This window comes from Macaca thibetana, chromosome 10 (assembly GCF_024542745.1).
Source record: "Macaca thibetana thibetana isolate TM-01 chromosome 10, ASM2454274v1, whole genome shotgun sequence".
Classification (NCBI taxonomy): Eukaryota; Metazoa; Chordata; class Mammalia; order Primates; family Cercopithecidae; genus Macaca; species Macaca thibetana.
Genome location: NC_065587.1, coordinates 59,711,614 through 59,734,957, shown reverse-complemented (window position 1 = coordinate 59,734,957; position 23,344 = coordinate 59,711,614). Strand labels below are relative to the sequence as shown.

Below are 23,344 nucleotides of genomic sequence, written 5' to 3'. Positions count from 1 at the left end.
AATTATACTTTTTAAAACTTCTTTAAGCCTTATTATACCTATAGACAGTATATTTGGGCTGCCGTAACAAAATACCAGACTAAGTGGCTTAAACAACAACTTTTTTTCTTTTTTTCCCCACAATTTTGGAGGATGGAAGTCCAAGATCAAGTTAACCTCAAGGCTGGCTTCTGGTGAGGCCACTGTTTCTGGCTTGTCAATAACCATTTCACCTCTGTGTCCCCACATGACTTGTCGGCTTGTCCTCTCTGCATGTGAAGAGAGAGAGATCTCTGATTATTTCTTCCTCTTCTTACAAAGCTACCAGTCCTATTGGGTTAGGGCTCCACCTTTATGATTTAATTTAACCTTAATTAATTCCTTAAAGACCTTACCTTCAGTCACATTGAGGGTTAGGACTTCAACATACAAATTGATAAATTTTTGGGTCGGGGAAGGACAATTCGGTCCAAGACAGATAGATAACTAATCCTTATTTGGCTAGCTAGGATGGATGTCCTCCTACAAAATTTGCTCCATGACATTTGCTCCATGCCTGGACATTTTACTTTAAAGGGTACGTGAAATGTGACTAATAACCCCTATTTCTTGGAGTTGTTATGAAGATAAATAGATGTGTTTAAATTACTCTTTTTCTGACTGACTGCTACTAATAATTATGATTCAGATAAAGTATCACCTCTTCCAATAAGTTTCTCTTGGTTCTTGCCCCTACCAAACTGGACAAAACACCTTTTCTTTTATTTTTTATATTTTATTTATTGAGACAGTCTCAAGCAATTGTCCTGCCTCAGTCTCCCGAGTAGCTGGGATTACAGCCACATGCCACCATGCCCAGCTACAAAGCACCTTTTCTGTGCACCCCTCCTCAATACTTACACTACATCATACATCAATTATATCATTAAACTATAAGCTCTTTGAAAGCAGGAATAGTATGTAATTAATCTCCAGTTCTTCAGCAATCATTACAGTCTCTAGCACACAGTCCACGTTGAATGAATAAATGCAAAAAAATACCTACTACTGTATCTTGAATGCAATATTAATGCAATTTTATGTTCGGAAAGCACTAATAATTCAGCGAGTATTAACTACTAAAACTATTTTAGTTACCTCAAGTTATAGAAGGTTTAAAAATGATTAAAACAGTGGGTGTGAAGAATCTTATGTTTCACTTTTATAATGACTTGTTATTTTTGAAATTCACAGCTTGGATAGTAAAAGAAATGAAAGAGTTTCAGTTCCAGTACTTTCCAGGCTCTACCACAACATTGCCTAATGCAGAATTCATTTCAGACAATTCTCCTTTTCGAGAGTTTTCTTGACCTCCCCCCCTGGGCAAAAAAAGTAAAGGTTTTTTTTTCCTATTGTCACTGCTTACTAGTCTTGAAACATTAAACATTATTTTTGGAAATCTAAATGGGAGGTTTTGGCCCACAAAGGCAATGTCCACTGTCCAGCAAGACTGGCTCTAGGAGGTGAGGCTCATGGCTGTGTTCAAATCAGCAATCCAAGCCCAGAAATATTCTCAGCAAAGGGGCAGCTCTGGGCGTACCTTCTTAACAATCTGTGTCTTTTCATGGAAAAATCGCCTTTGGATCTTATGATATATTTATTGAATTTTTCTTTCCCTGTGAAGGGATTCCAAATCTTTCAAAGGAATCTGATGGCCTTAAAGGATGTATTCCTACCTGATTTTCCAGAAAGTTCCATAGACTCACTCTTAATAGATATACCCAGGGAGATTAGGTAACTGACAAGTTCCGAATGTAGTCAGGTTAGCATTTATCCCAGTTGCAAGTCTAGGATCCCATATTCAGAAAAGTTTGTGCCATTTAGCAATGAGAAAATACACCTGCTAGGTTCACTGTGGAATTCTACAGCTTTAAAGGGCAGAAGGCGGAGATTCCCAATCTGGGCTCTAAATTGGTATCATCCAGAGAGATGTGAAAAATATTGATACCACTCCAGAGATTCCTGTTTAATTAGACTAGCAGCCTGGGCATCAAGACGGTAACAACTTTCCAGGTGTTTCTAATCTGCAGCCTAGCCTAATAACCTCCGCTCTGAGGTCTGAAACTCTGTTTTTCATCCCTGGATAAACATTGGAATCTGGGGAACATCCCAATTCTTATCCCTTCCATCTAAGTCAGTGATGCTTATACTTTATGTCAGAATCATCTGGAGGGATTCTTTTATTTTGTTTTGTTTTGTTTTTGTTTTTTTGAGACGGAGTCTCACTCTGTCGCCCCGGCTGGAGTGCAGTGGCGCGATCTCGGCTCACTGCCAGCTCCGCCTCCCGGGTTCACGCCATTCTCGTGCCTCAGCCTCCCAAGTAGCTGGGACTACAGGCGCCCACCACCTCGCCCGGCTAATTTTTTGTATTTTTAGTAGAGACGGGGTTTCACCGTGTTGACCAGGATGGTCTCAATATCCTGACCTCGTGATCCGCCTGCCTCAGCCTCCCAAAGTGCTGGGATTACAGGCGTGAGCCGCCGCGCCCAGCCTGGAGGTATTCTTAAATAGAGATTGCGGGCCCCAACCCCAAAGTTTGTAATTTGGTATATCTGGGGTAGGGCCTGGGAATTTGCATTTTTAACAAGTTTGCTTGTGGATCTATGGTTACAGGTCCTAGGACCCACTTCCAGAACCGCAGCCGAAGATATGATGTATTTGGTTCAGGGAACTTTGTCTTCCTAGACTGAAAAATATCCGAAATCTATACCTAAGTGCTATTACCAATTACTCAACCCTGGCATTGCAATGGAGATTCGCCATCACTCCAGTTCGAGTAGTGCCCTCCCCCAGGGCTACCCAGGGTGGTGTTGTAGAGTGGGCAGAACACAGTACAAACTTGCTTTCCACTCCTGTCTGTGCCCCTTAGTAATACATAACTGTGAGCACGTTGTCAGCCTTGGGTGATCAATTTGTACTGGTTTATGTAGACCTTTACCAGTTTAAGCACTAAAAGTCTCACATCCTGGGAAATCCCTCAGTTCAGGGAAAACCTAAATGGTTAGTCATTCTATGCTGTTTCAACTGTTGTTTAACCAGTGGTAAGAAAAGCCAAGTTGACTTTGAAGAGTCCCTTCAAGCATTTGAGATAGTACATGCAAACCACCTTGTGTAGAGCAGGTGCTTCATAAAAAAAAACAAAAAAACATGATTATGCCTATGACATATTTTAAGATGGATTGTGTAGGGAAGGGAACGACATGTTTAATTACCAGTATACATTTGTAGTGAAGATCATGCAAAGCCTTTGGTTTGGCTAATGCTTTTAGAGCAGTGGGTCTCAACTTTGGCTGCACATTTAGATTACCTGGGGAGATTTCAAACAACCTCTTCCAAATACCCAAACCACAGCCCAGATGATTAAATCAGAATATTGGGTGTTGTAACTCAGACATGAGTATTTTTATGAGCTCCCTAGTGATTTCAACTTGCAGCCAAAGTTGAGACCTTCTCAAGGTGTGGTCCCTGACTGGCAGCATCAACATGACCTGGGAACTTGCTAGACATGCACATTTTCAACACTCTCCCCTCCCTACTAGTATAATTGGGATCTTTGGGGCTGAGGCCCAGAAATCAGTGTTTATCAAGTTCTACCTTGCACACTAGAGATCACACTTTGAGTAACACTGAAATGACACTTTCTGTTGCTCTACTAATGTGCTTATATTTATTATTGGCAAATATTATCTCTTTCTAGCAGTACTAGATAAACTTTTTTATAGAATTATTTTAATATACTATTCGGTTCTATTTCAAATTTTTTTACTTAGGATTTTTGTATCAATATTTAAAAGTTGTTTTGACGTCTAGTTTTGATTTTGTGCAATCTTTCCCACATCTTAATGTCTATGATATCCTAACTTGATAAACTAATTGGAAAGCTTTTCTTCTTATTTTATGTTTTGAACCAGTTTGTATAACTAAAATGATCTGTTCCTCAAAAATTTGGAATTAACTGGTGAAAACACACTTGGCTCCATCACCATTGTTGGAAGTAGATTTCTTTTCACAGTTTTTGGTCCATAAACATTATTTCTAATGTTATTTTTGGCCACCTATATTACCTGGAAAACCATCCACCTTGAAATCTTTTTTTTCAAACTGTTAGTTTGGGAAATAATACAACATTTTCTTAAATTTTTAAAAATTATTTCAATATGTGTGTCTACATCTTTTTCCAAACTCTAGAACTGGATGTTTAGTGCATGAATTTAAGTTATGTACTAAATTTATTAGTTTATATGTAAATACCTGAATATATGAATTTTCCTAGGAGAATAGCTATGGCTGACATCCATAAATTTTCATGTTTTATCATTATGAATTTTTGCTTTTTAGAAGGTGCTGTGATAGATTAGCAAGTTCTAAAGGTTCTTTGGGCAATGGAAAATAAGACATTTCTTTGTTTTCACTGCACAAGAGATTTACATATGAATATACTTCATGTTTATAAATGAATATATGTATATCGACCTACAAGAAATCCTCTTTCCTTGTCTAATGCTCTAATTTTTAATGTATTTTATTAGTAGAAAAATGATTAGCAAAATTTCTAAACTACAATAAAAATAAAATGATCCTTTTTTCAATTAAAAATTTTAAAACCTTTGTTATTTATGTTGCAGAAACACTTGCTTTTTAATTTTAATTTGCATATGTCTGACATGTTGAACTCAAACATCTTGTTATTTACTATTTTAGATAATTGTTTTTCCCAAAATTTATGCATGCTATTTGTAGAAAATTTTACAAGTTATATTTGTCTGTTTTCATGCTGCTTATAAAGACATACCAAAGACTGGATAATTTGTAAAGAAAAAGAGGTTTAATGGACTCACAGTTCCACATGCCTCGGAAGGCCTCACAATCATGGCAGAAGGCAAAGGAGGGGCAAAATCACATCTTACATGGCAGCAGGCAAGACAGCGTGTGCAGGGGATCTGCCCTTTATAAAACCATCAGATCTTGTGAGACTTACTCATTATCACTAGAACAGCATGGGAAAGACCCACCCCCGTGATTCAATTACTTCCCACGGAGTCCCTCCCATGATGTGTGGGAATTATGGGAGCTACAATTCAAGATGAAATTTGGGTGGGGACACAGCCAAACCATATCACAAGTATTTAAAACTATTTTTTTAAAACACCATGGTCCCCACCCATTGATGCCACTACTGTTTGGGATAAACTCTATTTATACTTCTGTAATCTAGGTATTTCTATTTGACTGAACAATGACTCAAGAAAAATTCAGAATATTAAGTAAATTTCTCATCACATATTTTTAATCACTTCAGTGCATTTTATATTATGGTTGTTGACATTTTAATCCTGCACATATCATATATATTGTTTTTAATTTTTTTAATATTTTAAATAATGCTGCAATGAGTGTTCTTATGTATTCACATCTGTGTACACACATAATTGTTCTCTTAGAAAAAAATGTCCAAAATGGACAATCACTGGGTTAATGAATACAAAACATATTGATAAATTACTGTACTGAAATATCTTTATTTTAGCTACGTTTCTTTTAAATAGCAAAGAGTTGCAGTTTTATATTGCCCCAGGTTGAAAAACAGTAATTTGCTTTGTAAATATTTTTCCAAAGTACATTTTTCCTTTTTCCTTTTGTTGTTATTGGTTTCTGACTTTGTTTTCATTTTAGTGTTTGGTGTTTGCCCATTTTGCATTTTGTTACCTTTCCTTTTTGATTCTGTATTGTTAATTAGACCCTAGATCCTTTTATCCCCTCAAAATTCAGAATATATTTTATTTCAAGTATTTATACATTTAAACTACAGCACTTTACCAGCTCCTAGTCCATACAAGGACCAAGACAGCTGCTGCCCTAGTTCTCAATCTGGCCATGAACTTCTTGCATCACAATCATTTTGGAGGGATTATTAAAAATTCAGGTTCCTAAGCCCAACCATCAAACCAGATGAATCATAGACACTTAGGGAATGTGGCCCAAGAACCTGCATTTTTATAAGTATCCCAAATAAATCTTAGACACATGGAAGTTTTAGAATTTCCATTTAGGTTTTTTTCTTTTTTTTTCTGGCAGAACAGACAAAGATCACACCGAGGAATTACAGATAAACCCCACTCTAATGGTAAGCAGCATTTTCAGTGATTCTATTGTGCTCCGATTACTTATCTGAATTAAAATTAGACGGATATTTGGGGGATGGCTAAATGGAAACTCTGAGCACTGTTTCTTTAGTGGCTTTTAAGGATATTCTGTGTCTTCTTAATGAACCTCTGTGAATGACCTCAGTCCTGAGGAGAATTAGGCTGTTTCAAACCAACCACTTTCCTTACTTTTCCCAAGGACTAAGTAACTATTAGAGCAGACATTAAACCATAACCACCACCAGCTATACCCAATGACTCAACTCAGGTTATAATTAGGGGAAGGAAACGCCAGTGGGAGGCTGGTGGGGCTCAGAGGAAGGCAGTTTGCTGGAAGGAGGAATGTTCCAGGTCTTCCTGCAAAGGACAGCTGGCCCTCCTCAGCAGTCAGCACAGGTCAGTGTCCACAGGCACTGCTGACATCCTTAAGCCACCTGGGCCCCTAAGTATCCAGAAATACCTGAGTCTTAGAAGGACAAACAGAAAGACACCCAGATACTACAGAATATTTTTAAACTGGATGATTGAGACTTGTTCCATAGGTAACATCAAAAGGGAGAAGTGATAGACCCAGGATATCCAATATTTGAGGAGATTCAGGAAGAATTAGTGGGTTTTAGAGCTAGGAGTAGCCCTGGATAAGAAGCCTCCAGGTATAGCAGGAACAATTATGGAGTCAAAAACTAGAAAGTGTCTAACTTCTAAGATATTTCACGTTAAATAATGTTAACATAAAGTTAACTCATCAGAGATGGGAAGATTGGGAATTTGGTGTGGGGGATGGTGCAAAAGAAAAGTCCTGGAAAGCCCTTAGTGAAATGAAAGGCTTCCATCATCCAACCTCTGCTCATTTCTCCAACTTCAAGTCCCTACAGGCTCTCTCCTCTATAGGGAGAGATCTCTCCCTGTAGGATCTCTGTCTCTAGAAGTTTTCTTGCTATAGGTTCTCTCCCTAGAAGGTCTTTCTCTATACAACCTCCCCCTATAGGGTCACTCCCTATAGACTGTCTCCCAATAGGATCTCTCGCTATAGGTTCTCTCATAGACTCTCTCCCTATGGACTCTCTTCCTAGATATCTCTCTATAAAGTTTCCCCCTATAGAGTCTCTCCCTGTAGACTGTCTCCCTGGAAGCTCTCTCACTGTTGGCTTTCTTCCTAGAGGCTCGCTCCCTCAAAGGTTTCACTCTAGAGGGTCTCTCCCCATAAGGTCTTTGCCACAGCCACACTTCCTTAAAGTCCCTGACAACACCTGCTCCCTCTAGTATTGTACTCTTTGTTGTACTATTCCTTCAACCTAGGTTGTTCTGAGTTTACTTACCATTGTCTCTACCCTGCTTTGAAGACCAACTCTATTATGTATGGAATGCACATGAATGGACACTTCCATCTAGTGTGATGAATATCAGACTCATTAACAAAAAGGTGCACAATGTCTCATCATTATATATATGTTTTTGAGACCCAACAAGGATTTTAGTTTGTATCAAGCCATAAAATCCAGTTTTTCCTTTAATCAAAGAGGATGTCCTATCCTCAAATATTATTCTAGGTTTGAATAAGTTCCCCATCACTTTCAGGGGAATGCAGTGGTAATACATTCCCAATGTGAGCTGCCTTGGATGCTGTCGTGAGGAAAGAGCCCTGTGCCTTTTAAGGGAGGAGCCAGGATGGACTGGGGACAGTGAACACACAGAGCCGTCTGCCTGGAGTTGGGGCCAAAGCACAGGACCTTCCTTTGTAAATGTGTCTTTATGAATTTGTGTCAACTGTTCCCTGACCCAGAATCACCCAGTTAAACAAACCAGGGATTACCAAAAACCTCACACAAAACCAAACCTGCCAGGCCCTTTATCATCTTTGAGACAGTCTCTACCTGTTTACATTCATTTAGGTCCTGATAAAATGGTAGTGAAAAAAGCCTTCCTTCCAGGACTCTCAGGATGCAGGGATTAGCTCAGTTTTCCCTTCAAAATGATGCTTTCCAAACCATATGAGCAAAGTTTCCTTTTCAGCAGCCCATTGAATTGCAAAAGAAACCAACCAATGGTCCATGTCACTCATAAGCTATTCTAACCTCAAATACTTGCCCCAAAAATCATGGCTGGACAAATTTGAAATACCCAAACCTGGATTAAGCCTGTAAGCTTCAATTGACTCCAATTCAAGCCCAGCTCCTTAGTTTTATCATGGATGACATTACATCACTGCATTGCAATGAAACATATAATCAGAAAGCCAGACTCTACTTTCCTCTGGGCTTTTGGAAGAGTAATTCCTTTTTAGGGACAAAAATGTGAGCTGTGACCTTCTTTATATTGTAGGTCAAGTATCAAACCAAGCACTCATCCTTTTAAAGAGAGTTTGCCAGGGAACCAAGTCAATGCCTCACTTGCTGACTTATTCCCCACCACCCAAATAAGTACTTGGGCAGGGTCGCTTTGCAGAAACTACCTTGGTGAGCAAACCCCTTTCTTTTCCCATTTAACCTTATTGGAAAGCTCAGGCATGAAGAGACAGACATTGAGAGATCAAGTTTCAGGGACTGTCAAGGTAAATAAAGCATCAGAGGTTGGGAATATAAGAACCCAGTGCCTGGGCAACAAAGGGAATCAGAAATTACCTTCGGGACATACAACCTGGGAACACAGCACAAGTCTCAGATTAGAATATGGACACAGAGAAACCTGTAAGCACAGTACAACAGAACTGAAGTTGGAGGACACAGAGTGAGACCATAATTGGGGAAGAATCAGGTGTTCTAAGGAATGACATGAACCACAAACAGACCCTGGGAGATCCAAGCTCTTCTGGATGTGAATCAGCCAACTCCTTCCAGAATCCCAGCTCAGGGCCAAAGCTGGGGTGTGTGCCTGGGCAGGTCTGAGACCACAGGCTTGAGCATGTAGACCCATGCACAAGGAAGACAGGACTCTAGGGCAGGAAGCCAGGCTCCCAATACAAGCTCAGGCAACAACTGCTCCCTTCCCAAAATGGGCATCATAAAGCCAGGTGAAAACCTGTCATCCCAATAATCCTTCATGATTTGCAAGGAGAGACTGTGTTTCTACGATTTAATATGAAAAGAATGTTTTAAAATATGCAAATAATTCCACTCACAAACAGTTAATAATTTATTATAATCTTTATTTGCTAATAATTTGAATATTATGAACTGCAGCATACTGCAAAGCATACTGATACTCTTCTCTAAGAACTATAGATTTATTCCTCTTGGAGTTGTATTTTATTTTACTTCCCAGAAAAGGAGCAACTCAATTAAAGGATGAGAAACCAGCAGCTCCATGTCACAGTTTTTCATGTCAACAGGAGCTGGCAGAGGTTTTCTTATCTGTGAATCTAGTTTAGTTTAGGTCAATAATTAGAGACATATATAATTTAGACCAGGTACTGTGGAGCTGCTAGAAATGTAAGGATGAACTGACGCATTCTCCAGTTGGCAAATCATAGCCACTGGCTTGGGCGAATCATTGTTGAACATCTGTGGCCTCCATTGTACCTGCCCTCCCTTTGAGAAAAATAGGCATCTTTCCTCACATTGAGACAGGAGCACATTAGCAAGGGAAAACGCTGACATGTATTTACTACATGCCAGGCTCTGTGTTAAGTGCTGTACACACATACTGCCCCACTTCACCTTCATCGCTGTGAAGTAGGTTGCCTTCTGTTTACCATGTTTTTGTCATTGGTGCCTAGCAGAGAACCTGATCCATAGAAGAGTCAAGAACTATTTTTGCAATAATAAATGAATGAGTAAAATCATAGCATGCCAAACTATTTCTATATGAAATTTTCAGTCTCTCTCTAACACAGCAAAATTTAACTACTGATTTCCCTATTCAGAAATTTTAGGACCAGGCATGGTGGCTCACACCTGTAATCCCAGTACTTTGGGAGGCAAAAGCTGGAGAATCACTTGAAGCCAGGTGTTTAACACCAGCCTGGCCAACATGGTGAAAACCCATCTCTACAAAAAAATACAAAATATTAGCTGGGTGTTTGGCACGTGTCTGTAATCCCAGCTACTCGAGAGGCTGAGGCACAAGAATCGCTTGAACCTTGGAGGTGGAGGTTGCAGTAAGCAGAGATCACACCACTGCAGTCCATCCTGAGCAACAGAATGAAACTCTGTCTCACCAAGAAAAAAAAATTATTTCAAAAGAAATTTTAGTTTGGAGAGAGTGAAAATCTCCACTAAAATTATATATATATGTGTGTGTATATATATGTCTATATATAAAATTATATATGTGTATATATAAAATTATATATATAATTATATATAAAATTATATATATAATTGTATATAAAATTATATATATATATTTATTAGACAGTAGGAGTAGAAGTCCTAGTCAGCTTTCCCTCTGTCACCAGGTAAACAAGGCAGTGTATGTGAAGGATTGGAAGTGGAAAACATTGTGTTGCCATCTGTCCTCTTTCTCAGTCCAAATGCAAGCTCATTTGAACTCATTAGACCTACCACTCAATCCAGCAATGCCATTAGTGGGTATCTACCCAAAGGAAAAAAAGATACCTGCACTCCTATGTTATTATTACAGCAATATTCACAATAGCAAAGATATGGAATCAAAGTAAGTTTCCATCAGTGAATAAATGGATAAAGAAAATTGGCATATATACATGATAGAATACTAGTCAGGCATAAAAAAGAATAAAAATATGTTTTCTGCAGCAACATGGCTGGAATTGGAGGATCATTATCTTAAGTGAAACAAACCAGGCCTACAGCGACAGACATTGCATGTTCTCACTCATAAGCAGATACTAAAAAAATAAAAAAGTGTTTTCATGGATGTAGAGTGGAATGACAGATAATGGAGACTCAGAAGGGTGAGGAGGTGGGAGGGAGAAGGATGGGTTAATGTAGTACAAGGTATATTATTTGGGTGATAGATATCCTAAAAGCCCTGACTTGAAAACTACACAGTCTATGCATGTAACAAAATTGCATATGTACCCCATAAATTTGTAGAAATAAAAAGGAAAAGAAAAACACATAAAGTTCATTCTAGTAACTGCTACCTGTTTGGCACTGTTCTAGGAATTTCACATACTTTCAGAAAAACTAGTAGTTTTGTCTTCCTTATATATATCAGGAACCAGATAGATCTATGTTTCCTTTTTCCTTGAGTCCAAAAAAAAAACCATTTATTCCAGCTGCCTTATACATTAAAGAACTTCTTTTGAAAACATTGGCAGGATACATTAGAAGGGGCCAGTCCTCAGCCCATATAACAGTGAAAGATGATGCATGCCTACAGCAGTGCACCATAGGAAAATATAATTAGTACATGCAGGGCACAGAAAATAATAGCGTACAGTGTGCAGATCAATCAGTGAAATGAAGAGGTACCTAGAAGTATTGCTGGGCTGTGATTAGGAATGCAGAGTGTGGGGGTAACCTTTGATGAGGTAAGATCAAGAGGACATATAGCATATGATTGCAGCTATGTTTTATGAAATGTAGGAATTATATTTTACCCTAGATCTCAAAACATACATAAACCAACCACAGAGCTTTCTTGAACATGGTAGAGCCCACAGCCTCTCTATGTTCCCATCTTCCAGCTAGAGGATAGCAATAGCTAAGTTTAAGTCATAGGAGTGTTCTAGCAGAGTTTCCTGGAGGCCAAACCTGGAGAATATGCAGTTTATTTAATTTTTTTAAAATGGATATTCAAGGAATCTCTTATTTGAGCAATTTAATGTCATATCTTCCACAGAAATTGATATTTGTAATTCTTACACATCATCAAGAGAATAACTCATCAATGTGTTGGCTGAATAACTCAAATTATAATATAATTCACTTATATGTTAACAACTGTTAGATGCCAGGCACTGTTCTAGATGCTTTGCACGCATTGGGGTAAGCTAATGACTCTGGCTTTCTTACATGTTGAGTTTGAAGTACCTGTGGATTTCCAGATAAAGATTAATTTGCTATTTTAGCACATACTAATTGTAAACCTAAAATGAGCCAGGCACTATTCTAGGCACCGGAGAAAAGAGGTAAAAAAAAGATGGTTCCTGTAAAAACATGCAATCTAGTAGGAAAGAGAGACCCAAAGCTTTTTGGAATAACATGGGGTAAGCTCCACTATAATAATAAAAATGACAATGGTGATAACAATTATAAATGCTGTAATTTATTTAGCACTTACTCTAAGATAGACATTTTATGCAAATGAGCTCATTAAATATTATTTAAAACTCTGTGACGTCCACATTCATATTTCCAAATGTATAAATGGAGAAACTGAGGCTTAGATAAAATAAACAACTCCATAAAATCCCTACTGGTCAGTAACGGAACTTGGATCCATTTGACCCCAAGGCTTGTGCTCCCTCTTGCCATCCTGTATTACCCCACCATTCCCACCCCCTTTTGATTTTCCAGAGTTATGAATGCAGTACAGTTAGGGTGCAGAGGATCTGGGGGCCAGACGGGTAGGAATAGAAAGGCTTCCTAGGAGGGCAAAATCTGAATCAAGCCTTAAAAAAATAACTTGGCATTTGCATTTGCTAAGCTGTGAAAGATGGGTACAGGTTGCAATGAAATAGTACAGTAAAGATTTGGGATCAAAAAAATTTCTGCTTTGTTTAAGAAACAGGGATTAGCGCAGATGGAATATAGGGTATGTTGAAAGAAATGAGAGAGATGTGACCAGAGAAACACATCAGAACCATGTCACCATTGTCCCAGAGGACCAGCTGTGTTAAAGAGCTGTGATTTTATTTCATAGAGATGATCCACTGGCCCCTCCCCTCTGCTCCCCTCCCCTCCCCTTCCTCCCCTCCCCTTCCTCCCCTCCCCTCCCCTCTCCTGTCCTCTCTTTTTGAGACGGAGTTTCGCTCTTGTCGCCCAGGCTGAAGTGCAATGGCACGATCTCGGCTTAGCGCAACCTCCCCCTCCCAAGTTCAAGCAATTCTTCTGCCTCAGCCTCCCAAGTAGCTGGGATTACAGGCATGCGCCACCACCACACCTGTCTAATTTTGTATTTTTAGTAGAGACAGAGTTTCTCTCCCTGTTGGTCAGGCTGGTCTGAAACTCCAGACCTCAGGGGATCCGCCCACCTCTGCCTCCCAGAGTGCTGGGATTACAGGCATGAGCCACCGCACCCGGCCAAACCATTGGCTCTTTCTAAGCAGTGGAATAACAATGGTTCATAACTTTTAGAAGATGGGGTTATACACTCATCAAATCGATTTCCCTAGAGCCTATTTCAGTATCTGGTACAGCGTAGATGTTTAATAACCGTTGTCTACTAATAAATATATATTTTTAAATTCATTGTCAGCAATGTGGAAGATACACTAAAGAAGGAAAAGACTGGTGGCAAGATATAAGCCAGGTGGTAAAATCTAAAAGAAAAGTCAGAGATAGAAAAGAAGTTGATATGGGAGAGACATTTGAGGTAGAATTGACAGGTCTTGGAGACAGCATGACTGTGTGATCTCAGAGAGAGAAAGTAGTTGAGAACAACTCCCAGAATTCCTATTTGTGTGTGATCCTCCATGGGGCATACAGAAGGTGGAGTCTAGTTGGGGATTTTGAGTTCGAGTTGCCTTCGGAACATGACTGCGCAGATTGCGTCCTGAAAGGAAGTGGCAGAGAAGAAAAATTCAAAATGACTACCAATAGGTTGCCCTCTAGAGGCCTCAGAGTTCCGGGGGCCATGGATGCATGGCCACGCAGGGTGAGCAATTGTGATGACAGAACAGAAAGGAAATCCAGATAAGATAACTCAAAGGAGAGATGAGCTAAAAATCAGCAACACGAACCATCACAAGTGGGTAGTTACGCTCGGCAGGAGATCCAGGCAAAGCCAGGGCAAACTTCTTAGCCTTTTCCTGTGGAAATTTATAAAGCCCAGATTGTAGAAAACGTCCTGATAGTTTTGAAGCTGGCATTTTAAGTTGGAACGTCTTCTCAAAGTAGCACATAACGGTACAATTCAATAACTCTGACCATTGTGGAAAAATGCCATGTGCCAACAGCGATTTTCCATAATTTTGTTCAGAAAATCTGAAAGAAATGCAAAAAATGGATTTGCAGCCCTGGCAGCAGGCAGAGAAACAGTAGCAGAGGGCTGCAGGCCAGTAATTGATGTTTCAAATATCACTGAGTGCTTTGCCTGTAATTTCAGGGGAGAATGATAATAATTAAAAGCACAAACTTACAAGTCATTTCTGAGGAGGAAAATGCTGAATGCACTTAAAGTGAAGGGGGTTTGTTGAAATGCTTAAGTTTTTCCAGCGAGCTTTCAGATATGCAATGATTAGTTTTATGTTCACAGAGTGACTTTCTCCTCAAATGTTCCAAAGTGCCACAAAATGGAATAGATTATTAACCCATGGGATTCCCTGGGAGCCAGAGATAAAACTATAGCCATATGATATTCCCGCATGTTCAGACATTACTTGATTGTACTGGCCTTTGTCACAAACAGCACAGTACATTCTTTAAAAGGATGAAATGAAACCTTTCCTCCTTCACCCGACTGACTTGGGGCTTTACTATGAGGCAGATTTGAGCTTGAGTCTGCATCCACCCTTACTAGCACTGTGACCTTAGGCAGGTCACTCTACTCCTCTCCACTTCCATTTTTTCATCTGAAAAACAGATAGAACAACAGCACTTAACATCTCATAGGGTGAGTATTGAGGATTACCTGAGAGAGTAAAACAATCAATATAATTTCCCACTTAAAATCCATGTTCAATAAATATTAGCTATTATTGATACTATTATTACTGCTAAAATGACAAAGGCACACTATTTTTATAATTATTTATTTTTGCTGACAGAATGCAATTTGCTCAACTACAGGTTGTCTAAATTTTCCTGATATTGTAAAACAAATAAACAAACAAACAAACCAGCCAGAGACTCAATTGAGCAGCATAATAACCCTTTCCTGAAAGGAATCCCCCACAGTTAATTAAATTCAGGGATTCAGTTTTCCATATCCCAGACCCTATTACCCATCGTATCACAGGCCCTGGCATGCGGTGAGCACTCTATAAACGTGGAGTCCATATATTTCTGAATCGGTAAACAGTTTTATCCCTCCTGAGAGGTAAGGGCCTCTGGTGCCTAACCACTTTCTGATGACTAATATTGTGCTTGTGCCCACACCAGTTAGCTGTGACATCTGGATTTTTTTCATGTGCAAACTCTCTTCTTTCCAAGCACTGACCAAGAGTGACTTTCTGCAGCTTGGCTTGACAGATGAGATAACTAGCTTAGTCTTTTCAGACAAAGCTGTGGGTTGACAGGGATATTGTAATTAACAAGTAAAGTGAACACACGAAGCACATGCTGTGATTGTAATGCCCACCATTAGCACTGCACTAAATAGAGTCATTTTGTATTTTTCTTTAGTACCATCCACCTCTTACTGGCCTATCAGAGTGAATTTTGTTCTCTGGACCACGTTGATTCATTCACTTAGGCTTTCACAGATGTGACCTTACCTGTTGGCATGATTCTGAATGTAGACTAGTGACCAGTGGGAGAGGCAGGACATTTTACTGTTGTTTTTCCTCCTCAAAACAGGATCTTTTATGTCCCCAGAAAGCAATTTACACAAGATAGACATACTACGTAAACAGAGAGAAATGTAAGTTAAACAGGTGGCTTGTGTCAGCCTGAAAGGTGATACTGCCTTAACCAGCATGGCTTGGAGGCAGAATGAGGGGAGTCATGATGAAGTTGTGATGCTGCTTCTCAACTCCTCCTAAACAATATGTTGGTAATGTAGTCCCACATAGCTTTTTGTTCAAGACACACCTTTACCCAAATGCAAGACTAAAGTCTCTCAAAGAACCTATGGCATTTTGCTAATTTAAAAACTCTAGATATGGAGTTGGGGGGAAAGGGCTGCATTTTCTCCCTGGAAACTGCAACACGAGTAACTGAGGTTCACTGGAATAAACAGCACATTCAAGGAAGTTGAAGACCTGCCAAGAAATAGTGAGGCAAGAAAAGAAAGAGGTACCAGACCATCTTGTTGATTTCAATTTGCAAACAATAACAAATAGAATTATTTATTTCTAGTTGAATTTTCTAAGCCAAATTCAGTTACTTTGTAATCACAATTTGTGTAAAAATGAAGGTTGACTAACCACCAATGATGAGAAGTTAAGAATTAAGAATGGCAGCATATTTATTTGGAAAAAATGAAATACGGAGCAGAGCTGCAAGAAAACTCTCAGAAAGGTAGGACTCCCTGGTCGGTCTACCTTGGTGACTTGGGTTACCTTAGGAACACTCAAATTAGATTCACATTCCTGGGCCAAGGGATCAGGTGTTTCCAGTTAAGAGTCAAGATCCTTGAGGTCTTCTGTAGACATCTCCTTTAAATGGATGACCTTAGGTGAGGGATTTGTCCAAATGTCCATTTGCTAAAGTTATGGGGTTTAAACTACTCCAGACTCTGAAAGACATATACTAACGGAATGAAGAGAACAAAGTGCAACTTAGATAGCGTTGCCCTAACCTGGTTGATATCAGAGTAACCTTCACATATTATTTAAACAGATTATGAGGACTCATTCAAGACCAAATGGGTACAAATCTCTGAAGGAAGGGCTTAGGAATCTGTATATTTATAAAGGTAATTCTGACATGTGGCCAGCCTGCTGTCAGATTGGTATTTGGGAAAACATTCATTCCCTCTGGTTCTCTCTCCAATACACCAATCCAGTCCTAGAACTATATGTTAGTTTACTTTTCCCTGAATGTTATATAAATAGAATCATAGAGCACATACATTGTCTAGCTTCTTTCACTATGCATACTTATTTTGACACCTATCTGTGTTATATAGAATGTATTAGTGGCTCATTCTTTTTATTAGTAAGTAGTATTCCACTTTATGGATTCCAGTTTGTTTATCCACTTATTTCTTGATGCACATATTGTTTTTTCTCATATCTAAACTACTACAAATAAAGCTTCTATGAACATTTGCATACGAGTCTTTGTATGAACCTATGCTTTCATTTTTCTTGGATAAATAGGAATGGTATGGCAGAATCATGTAATGGTTGTATATTTAACTTGTTAAGAACCCCTGTGGTGTTTTCCAAAATGGTTATACTCTTCTTTATTTCCTCCAGCAGTGTATGAAAGTTCCAGTCCTTCCACATTATCACCAGCACATATGTGGCAGCCTTAGAAACATCTTACATGGCAGGATGAGGAGCAAGTGAGAGACAAGAGAGAAGGGCTACACACTTTTAACAACCAGATCTCATGAGAACTCACTCACTCTCATGAGAACAGCACCAACGGGATGGTACTAAACCATTCATGAGAAATCCACCAACACGATCCGATCACCTCCCACCAGACCCCTCCTCTGGGGGATTACATTCAAATGAGATTTGGGTGGGGACACAGATTCAAACCATATCAGGTTTCATATTGAGGTCTATAATCACTTTTGAGGGTTTTTTTATATGGTATGAGGTATAAATAAAATTTTATTTTTTGTATATAAACACTCAATTGTTGCAGCATCACTTGCTGAAAATACTATCTTATCTCCACTGAATTGCTTGTGCACATTTTCCAAAAGTAAGTTGTCAATCTTTGCATGGTCTATTTCTGGCTCTCTAGGCAGTACTATTGATTTATTTGTCTGTCTTTACGCCACTGCTACACTGTGTTGGCTATTGTAGCTTCATAATATATCTTAAAAGCGTATGGTATTAGTGCTTCAACTTTATTCTTTTTCTGAGTTGTCTTGAATATTTTAGGTGCTTGGCACCTCTGAATGAATTTTAGAATCAGTTTGTCAATGTTAACAAAATGATCCTGCTTGGGATTTTATTAGGATTCCATAAATTCTATAGCTCAATTTGGGAAGAATCAACATCTCAACAGTATTGAGACTTCTGACATATGAACACAATATGTCGCTCATTCAGTATGTATAGGTCTTTCACATCTTTTGTCAGATTTACCCCATGTGTGTTATATGTTGAAGGTGATTATTGATATCATTTTATTTTATTTACCTATTTTATTTATTTATAATTGTTTGCTTCTAGTATATAGAAATACAATTGATTCTGACATTGTTCTTGTTTCCTACAATCTTGCTGAACTAATTTATTGGTTCAAATGACTTTCTGTAGATAGGATTTTCAACATAATCATGATAATTGTGAATAAAAACAATTTTCCTTATTCTTTTCAAATGACTTTCTGTTTGGAATTTTTAAATGTATCTTCATGAGGGATATTGGTCTGTAGTTTTCAGGTATCAGAGTCATGCTGCTTCATAGAATAAGTTGGGAAATGTTCTCTCCCTTTAAATATGATGAAAAAGCTTGTGTAAAATTGGTATTGTTTCTTTCTCAAATATTTGGTAGAATTCACCAGTAATACCATTGTGGTCTAGAGTTTTCTTTGTGAGGATTTTAACTACAATTTAAACTACTTTACTAACTCTAGGGATAATTTGGGTTATCTAATTATTTGTGAATAATTTTAATAATATGTGTTCTTCAAATAATTTGTACATTTATTGTAATTTTTCAATTTATAATCCTTCTAATATCAGTAGAATCTTCAGCAATGTCATCTTTCTTATTTTTTACATTGGCAATGAAAGTCTTCAATATTTTTTTCTGATTACTCTGGCTAGAATTTTGTAAATTTTACTGATCTTACCTAAGAATCAAGGTTTGGTTCCACTGATTTTTTTTCTATTGTTTTTCTATGCTCTATTTTGTTTATTTCTGCTATCATATTTATTTGTTTACTTATTTATTCATCTGTTTATTCTACATTTAAATGTTTATTTGCCATTTTCTTAGGTTGGAAGCTAAAGTATTGATTTGAGACCTTTCCTCTTTTCTAATATAGGCATTTAATTCTATTAATTTCCCCCAGGTACTTCCATTGTGGCATTCCAAAAATTGTGATATGTTGTGTTTTCATTTTCATTAAGTTTGAAACACATTTTAATTTCCTTTTGATTTCTTCTTTCAGCTTTTTTAGAAGTGTGTTATTTTATCTACAAATATTTGGAGATTCTATAAAAATCCTTCTGCTACTGATTTTAGTTTACTTCCATTGTGTTCTGAGAACATACTTTGTATGATCTAAATCCTTTAAATGTATTGAGACTTGTTTTAGCATAGGATATCTTATTGCATATTCTGAATGCCCTTAAAAAGAATGTATATTATGGTACTGTTGAGTAGAGTGCTCTATAAATACCTATGAGGTCAAGTGGCTTGATAGTGTTATTGAAATCTTCTACATACTTACTAATTTCCTGCCTATTTTATTCTATCAATTTCTGAGAGAGTAGTATTAAAATCCCCAACTATCATTGTCAGCTTATGAATTTCTCATTGATGTCCTTGATTAGTTTTTATTTTATGTGTTTTGAAGTTATGTGTAAGGGCATAAACATTTAGAATCAGATTCTCTTGATAATTTGACCACTATATTATTATAAAATAAAAATTTTGTTTCTGTTAATATTCTTAGTTCTGAAATCTACTTTGATACAAATACAGCCATTCCAGATTTCTTTTTATTAGTGTTAACATGTTATATCTCATTCCATCCTTTTTATTTTAAATATTTGTGTCTTTATATTTAAAGTATATTTATTTGTAAGTAGATTACAGTGGGTTCTTTTTGTCTATCCAATCTGAAAACTACATTTTAATTGGGATATTTAAATTATTTAAATTTAATTTGATTACTAATATGACTAGGTTCAAAACTATCATATTGTTTTATAGTTGTTACATATCCTCTTTCTTTCTTTTGTCTATTTTTTCTACTTTCTTTGAATGCATTGAATGTTTTTTATTATTTTCTTTTCTTTCTTTTATTGGATTACCATTAGCTACAACTCTTTTTTTTTGCTATTTAGTGGTTTCATTAGAGATTATGGTATACATCTTTTAACATATCACAGTCTACATTCAAGTGATATCATATCACTGCATGTATGATATGAGTCTTATAAGAGTACATCAAATTTCTCTTCCCATGTTCTTTAGAATATTGCTGTAACACATTTTACATATATATATACACATATATATATAAAATAAGCCCCCAAATACAATCTTTTTATTTTTGTTTAAACAATCAATTATCTTTTAATAGTTCAAGTTTTACAAAAAAAACTCTATCTATCTATACAGGTTCTATTTGGGTCTTTTTTAACATCTTCCATATCTCCTCTTACATTTTTGAACATCTGGAATACAGTTATAGTAACTGTTTTGTTGCCATTTATCTGCTAATACTAGCATTTTGTCAGTTCTGGGTTGGTTTCTAATAAGTTTATTTTCTCATTTTGTTCTTGCTCTTTGAATGCTTGATAATTTTTGAATGAATGCCAGGCATTGTGTGTTTTATGTTGCTGAATGCTAGATATTTTTTGTATTCTCATAAATGTTCTTGAACTTTGCTCTGGGGTGCTTTAAGTTACTTGGAAATTATTTTATCTTTGAGGGTATGGTTTTTAATATATATTATGTGAGACCAGAGCAGTGTTCACTGTAGTGATAATTACTCTCCACCACTGAGGCAAGACATTTCTGTGAACTCTGCCAAGTGCCTTATGAATCTTGAGGTTTCTGGTCAGGCTGCTAAGAATAATCAACACTATGAGCTTTCTAATCCCTTTTGGTGGTTCTTTCCCTGACCTCAGGTACTTTACACACACACACATATACACACACATTCATCCATACTCAGTTTAATACCTGAGGGATGCCTTTTTAGATCGCTGGAGTGCGTATTCTCTTAACAGCTCTTTCTTCTCTGATATTCTAGCCCTCTTGGCCTCCCTGGAGTCTCTGCTCCATGTCCTCTTCTCAGGGAGCCCACCACGCTCTTCAACGTGGCGAAACCCCACGTCTACTAAAAATACAAAAATTAGCTGGGCATGATAGCAGGCACCTGTAACCCCAGCTACTTAGCTGGCTGAGGCAGGAAAATTGCTTGAACCCAGGATGTGGAGGTTGCAGTGAGCAGAGATCACACCACTGTGCTCCAGCCTGGATGACAGAAGGAGACTCTGTCTCAAAATAAAATAAAATAAAATAGAAAGAAAGAAAAAGAAAAGAAAGGAACAAAGAAGAAAAGAAAGGAACAAAGAAGAAAAGAAAAGAAAAAAAAGAAGAGAAAGGAAAAGAGAAGAAAAGAAAAATTCATAGGAGTTCACAGGAGTGCACTACTGTATACATGTTTGTTTCTATTTTTGTCCTTCATGACATTAAAAAGTTGGAATTTTCCTTCTCTAGTTTCCCCAGACTTTACTCTGGACGTACAAATTAAGCAACTCTTTAGGAAGCTACTGGTCCCTCTGGTCTCCATTTAGAAAGTTGATGTGGAGTGTTTCTCTCTTTGCTGGTGAAGTTTCTAGAACTACCCATCTTAAAAGTCTTTATTTACTGGTCATTTTTCCTAGTGGCCACCCAATTTGTTTCTCTAAATGAGATTCCCATATTTGTGCTTTTTATCTGTCTGTCCTCATTCAACAACTTTACAGTTCAAACTCATCTTTTTATTTACCCATATCCCTGGAACTACACAAACTGACTTTTGCCAGCATACTTTCATGTGAGTCACCTCCCAGTTGCTCACTACCAATGTTAACATATGAAACCAGAGTTACATTATCATTTTCCCCACTCCAGTCACATTGTATTACAGTCAAATTCACACGTAATTTTATTTTTGGGTTTCCATTGCATCTGTCTCTGGCCTTGACCTTAGAAGGAAAAATAATTATTCTTGATGTGTATTTGGTACCTGCTGTGTCTTTTAATAAAATTTGGAGAAGAATGAGGAGTAGAGATTAAATAAAGGCGGAGACATCTTCTTTGGATGAGAGTGTTCAATGTTAAGAAAAAGACAAAACAAACAAAAAACAAAAACAAGATACAAGATCCAAGCATCAGGGGTTAAAGATTTCTATAGTGAAACAAAGGCACCTTTGGTAAATGGTCTCATTTAGAAACCATCACTAGGGAATCACACCTTGACTTCACACTTCTTTCCCCCCATTCACTAGGACACTGGGCCATGTACTTATTATGTCCCCAGAGAACAAAGACATACGAAACTGCAAACAACTCAGCAAAGTTGCTAAAAATAATTATACTTCAGTAGATTATTCTAAGCAGGGAGGGAGAAAAATGTACTTAGCAAAACCAGAAATCTCCAGTAGACACTGGAGTAGAACTGAACAAAATTTTATATAAAAATAGCATTTGGGTCCCATCTGAATTTAGTGATAAGGACTATAACAATACAATACAAATGTACCTCATGCAGCATTTGTCATCTGACTCTGGCTCTCGGACACTTTATAGCATTAGATAATGCAGTTACATGGGAGATCTAATAGCAGAGGAACAGGAAAATTAAAAGATTTAAAGTCAGGTAGGCAAAGAAGTATGTCAAATAAATTTACAAGAGAATTGGTACACTGACAAGGCCCAGATGAATAAAAAATTCATGTAAGAAAGAGATTATTTTAGGATGACAGGAGTTAGGTCCAAAGAGCATCAGTAGGAAGAAGGAACAGGAAAAAAGATGCAGATACCACACCTATGCGTGGACCATTCTCTAATCACTTCACACACCCCATCACATTTTGTCTCTATAGATCTCTCTAATGTACACATCATCATCTTAACCTTACACAGGCAAAAAAAAATTGATGTTCAGGGAGTGAATGCGAATTTCCCAAAAGTCAAATAACAAGTGCCAGAGGCAGGATGCAAGCTAAATCTTCTAACCGATGGTTGTCAAATTTTAGTGCTCGTGCGGACACATGCATGTACACACAGACAGAAACACACATCTCCTGGGGAGTTTCTTAAAAACTGCACCTTTCCAGGCACCCCTCCTCAAATATTTTGACTCAGCGGATACGGGATAGGAGTCTGTAAGATGATCAAGGGATCTGGGGGCTGATGAGGGAGAAAGATATGACTATGAGAAGCAGTAACATACAAGTTTTTTTGGTGGCACTTGCCCAGGATCACATGAGAGGGGAAGTGTCTCATAGCACAAGACTGTCAGAGGCTTATAGGGAAGGGGCCATCACCCAGAAGAGAAGGACGGACAGGGGGCTACCTG

At 37.8% G+C, this 23,344-nt stretch overlaps 1 long non-coding RNA gene across 1 annotated transcript in view; it reads left to right on the top strand.

Moving 5' to 3' along the window:
* Positions 1 to 21,060, top strand: part of LOC126963910 (uncharacterized) — a 28,797-nt gene extending 7,737 nt beyond the window's left edge. Inside the window, exons 2-3 of the long non-coding RNA XR_007729257.1 lie at positions 6,094 to 6,142; positions 21,029 to 21,060. This is a non-coding gene — a long non-coding RNA (uncharacterized LOC126963910). The remainder of the gene's footprint in view (positions 1 to 6,093; positions 6,143 to 21,028) is intronic.
* The last annotated feature ends 2,284 nt before the right edge of the window (positions 21,061 to 23,344 follow it).